This window comes from Octopus bimaculoides, chromosome 19, assembly GCF_001194135.2.
Source record: "Octopus bimaculoides isolate UCB-OBI-ISO-001 chromosome 19, ASM119413v2, whole genome shotgun sequence".
NCBI classification, from domain to species: Eukaryota; Metazoa; Mollusca; class Cephalopoda; order Octopoda; family Octopodidae; genus Octopus; species Octopus bimaculoides.
In genome coordinates this window covers 25087914-25092837 of record NC_068999.1, presented here as the reverse complement: position 1 = coordinate 25092837, position 4924 = coordinate 25087914, and positions in this window count along the sequence as shown.

Genomic DNA, 4924 nt, shown 5'->3' with positions numbered 1-4924 from the left:
ATATATATATATATATATATATATATATATATATATATATAGCAAATAAATAACAAGGATATCCAAGTATTAGTGCATTACGGCCGTTTCAGGTGGCTCCATTAAATCGATCAATGCAAGAATTACATCAATTTGAAATACACCACCTTCCTCGGATGCATAAGACCATATAGATTTTCAACATACAGGATACTCCATTACAATTCATTAGCAAATTTTTCATCAGAACTGGGGAATAAAAGAATTACATGTTTGTTGCTTTTATTGTTGCAGAATGAAATTAGGGAGAAGATAACCCAACCATAATTTGGAGTGGCAAAAGAGAATAACAATGGGGGGTCAAGAGATGGTAATATAGCTACATTTATCTTTCTCCTTATCACATTCAAAAGATGCCATGCAACTAGTATTCTACATCCACTTATATATATGTGTGTGTGTGTGTGTGTGTGTGTGTGTGTGTGTGTGTGGATATCATATTCTTTTATTCCTTTACTTGTTTCAGCCACTTGACTGTGGCCATGCTGTAGCACCGCCTTGAAGGGTTTTTAGTCGAACAAGCTGACCCTAAGAATGTTTTAAAGCCTTCTACTTATTCTCTCGGTCTCCTCTGCCGAATCCATTACGATGAGGTAAACACACTAGGACCATTTGTCAAGCGATGATGGGAGGACAAACACAAACACACACACTCACGCACACATAGATATATATATAAACATATATACATATACATATTCCAAAATGTAACTACACGTGGACTCTTGGTGATTTTTTTCTTCCTTCTTCTTTTCTGTTGGACTTTCCCATGTCTCCTGTTTCCGAAGAAGAGCTTTGCTCGAAATGTAAAACAACTACTCTTTCTTTTCTTCTCTGAGCGTCTCATTAATACTTTGCATTTACCACGTCCGCGCGTTGTTTTCTGGTGTCTTTTTTCTCCGTATTTTTATTAACTATATAATAATAATAATAATAATAATAATAATAATAATAATGATGATGATGAAAAAGGTGAAAGCTAATATGAGTGTGTCAGTGTGCCACACTTTTTCAACTTTACTCCTCCGACCCGTTCTCTCACTATTCAATGACACTTCTAGCTGTATCAAGTAATTTAACCATAATACGTGCTTCAGAACGTTCGGAACTGAAATACTTATTGAATTCGCTCTCTCATACAATATTACCTCTCATAACTCTCTACCATAAAAATATTGGTAACTTAGTATTTTTTCAGATATTAATAAAATTTGTCGGGCCTATTTTCATGCCGTCGGAGCTATGGAAACATAGCACACTCCGACTGCATGAAATTGATTCGACTAAAGTGCGACAGGGAAGTGAAGTTCTCTCTGTCCTTGGGTCTAAATGAATGTAAGTGCTGGAAATATCTTCCCTTAAAGCCATTGGCTGTCCTCCCCGTGTAGTGACTAGTAATGCCATCGGATGGTGTAAGGATGGCCTTGTATATTACAGCCCTTGAGAGGCAGGATCCTCCTAGACGGCATGTGGTAGGATTTCAGCAGTTGCAGGTTAGAGTGGGGGTTGTGTGGATGTGTTTTTACGTCTGTTGATGTGTGCGATATTAGATGTGATGTTGTCTAAGCAGGAGTAGTTTACCTTGACATTATAGGGGTTGAATAGTTTGGAATACTTATGGCCTCTGGGGAAATGTTTCTTTATTAACGACAGGAAGCCCCTGGCTACGTTGGTAGAAACTTCTAGGTTAAATGAGGGGTTATACCAGATTGTTTTCCTTTTCCTAATTCTCATGGGGTGAGGAGTGGGAATTTGGGGTTCGTACACATACGTGAGGTTTTCAGAAAATCCGCTCCTAAGCAAAGCATCGTTGTAGTGGGGGCAGCCCTATTAAAGATCTCCATGTTGACTGAGAGTTTAGACACCTGTTTACTAATACATAAAACCAGGTTTCTAATTACAGCGGGGGTGGAAGTGGTTTGAACTCTTGTGGATAGATACCGTTTCTTCATTAGGCTTCCTGTAGGGATAGTATTTGCCTGTATTCAGGTCTAAAGTTACATCCAAAAAATTGACTGTAGTCTGGTTGGGAGTAACCGTTATGGACAGGCCGATCTCTGAATATTTTTATCAAGTCCTTTCTGAAAATGTCCATGGCGTGGCCATTGATATGGCTTGAGATATCCAGGCCATCATCCCTATAGAGGGCCGACCTATGTGGATGAGTACAACTCTTGAGGGTATCCAAAATGTATAACCCGATGAAGTTGGTGGTTTCAGCCCCGTCGAAGCTTGCCCATAGAGACGTCAAACTATGGATCGCTTTCTTTCTTCACCCAGAAGGAATCGTCATGGACCAGAATTGACTTTCTGGCATTCATGATGATTCTGATATAAAGATCACTAATGCTGGTAAATTGTCCAGCAAAAGCTACGGCCTTCAGGAGAAGGGGTTTAGATATAGAAGGGTAGACGCCAACAATGGGTGAATTTGCAGGCTGATTTATTCTCGATACCGCGGAACCAGTCAATTATAGCAAGGGAAGATATTCCCAGCACTTGCATTCATTTAGACCCAAGGACAAAGAGAACTCCTCTTCCCTGTCACGCTTTCTCTGGAGACTTCGTGACTTCTGAGACGAAACACTCAGCATCAAGTGGACTATTATCAACAGGGCCCCACCATAATCATCCGGCGCCCCTAATTGCTAGCCGTGACTCCTCGAAAAACTGCATATCATCTACCAACCCGCAGTAGCCATCAAGAAATATGAGGTATCATATTGTTGTCAATAAAGGTAAACCCTTCTGGTAAATTTCAAGTTACTGGCCGCCGACAATCCGGATATACCTCCTCAGTACCAGCCACCTCTAGCACCGCCTGCACCAAAGTCCCCGTCACAAATTAACCCCATGAACAGTACTGCAAATAACCAATCCCCAACACTTTTCCATGCCTGTCTACCCGCATACTCTCACCTCTTGTGCATGACCACAGGAGTATGTGCACATGCACACTCCTGTGTGTACGCGCGCGTGTGCGTGTGCTCTTGTACATATATATGTACATGAAGATAAAGGTATGCATGCGTGTGTGCATATGTATGTGTGTGCGTGTGTGTATATGTGTGCGTGCGTGTGTGCCTTCGTGTGTAAGTGTGTGTGTAGGCTCGCTCGCGCGGATATGTGAATATACATCTAGGCACACATGCACACTCGTATAAGTATGGATGCATACTCGCAGATATATGGGCATATATACATGTACATATATATATATATTTACCCCCACATCTTGGTTTCCTTGTATGTCTCCACTGTCATGTTTTTGTTTCCAACTTTGACCCTCCATAAATCCTAAATTTCCTTTTAGAATTTATGAGAGCAACTGTTTTTGAAGACTCATATTGTCGTTGAGCGCTCGAAATGAGGTGTAGATAGACAGCTCCCTTAAGCCGACAACTGATGAAGGGTCTTTTCCCTGTGTTTACTTGTCCTGTTTTCCATTTTATCTCTCGTTGTTTGCGTATTTCATGTTGTTTGAACCGTTGGTGACGTCCTGTACCCATATATGCATATATATACTCATACATATGTGTGAGAGAGAGAAAGAGAGTGAGTGAGAGAGAGATAGAGACAGGGGGAGAGAGTGTGAGTGAGATATACATCACTTTCATTGTCTATCATTACCACTATTGTATTCTTTGACTCATATCCTTGAGTAAAAAATATATAGTCGGAAGTATGTCTGGCAATTTCAGCCCGTGTTTTGACTGACTCTTCAGTTTCGAATATACAACGGATAGTGCAATGACTTTTTCTCGACAATTGAAAGAATTTCTCGCTATATGTCCTGGAATATTTCTTGCTCTATTTACAGGAGCATTTAATTCACTTTATTGTTTTCGCAAGCAGAGGCGAAACTGCTGTTGGGGTGGTGTTTGTGTATTGTTATTGACAAGCAACTCCCCCATTCGGGGTAGTGGTAATGGTAGTGGTAGTAGTTTCCAAATTTTTTTCCTTTTAAAATTTTATACTGCAAGGCGAGTGATAAAACAGCCGATCAACCCCTTATGGTTCTGGTCAACTGAGAGGCAAAGTAGAGCAATAAAATCAACAAAAACAGACTCCTAAAAGGAAAACAAGCCACAAACTCATGGAACTTCCAAAACAAATTCAGCTTTAACGATAAATAACAACAATAACGGTTTCAAATTTCATTTGGAATAAGTTTAGGAGTTAGGTTTGGGTTAAGGCTTAGAGTCTAGGTTAGAGATTAGAGTTTTAAACTAGATTCGGTGTTCAGGTTTAGTTGAGCTTAGAGCAAATGTTTCGGCATTAGAATTGAATTTCAAGTTGGATTTTGTGGTTAGAGGTCAAAATTAAATGTTTAGATTAGGATTGGGATTGGTTTTAGAGTTAGGGATTGGGACTAGGGTTGAGTTTATGTTTACAGTTAGTTTTAAGTGTTCGGGATTAAAAGATAGGATAGTCACAATCGGAAAAATTGCTGTGGCGAAATTTTTCTGTGAACACTCATATTTTTAGCATATGTGCAAACAACGAAGTGAATTGGACTTTCTATTTTTATTTTGGAAGACTTCAGCTTCCGAACATAAAGTGCAAGATTGCACTTCCACAAAATATTTTCAAAATTTCAATTTCTTTTACTTTTTGTTCCACGCCTCTCCATTTTAAATAATACAACCGGCCATAAGTTTTTCATTGATGATTTTGAAATGTCTGTGTGCGTGTGTGTGTGTGTATGTGTGTGTGTGTGTGTGTGTGCGTGTGTGTGTGTGTGTGTGTGCGTGCGTGCGTGCGTGCGCGCACGTGTAACGAGGGTGACTTGCAATTTAAAAATCAAAACCATATAACTGAAGTAGGACAAGTACAGCATATATGCAGTCTCTTTCCAGCTGTCTCTCATAAAAAGGAAAGATGT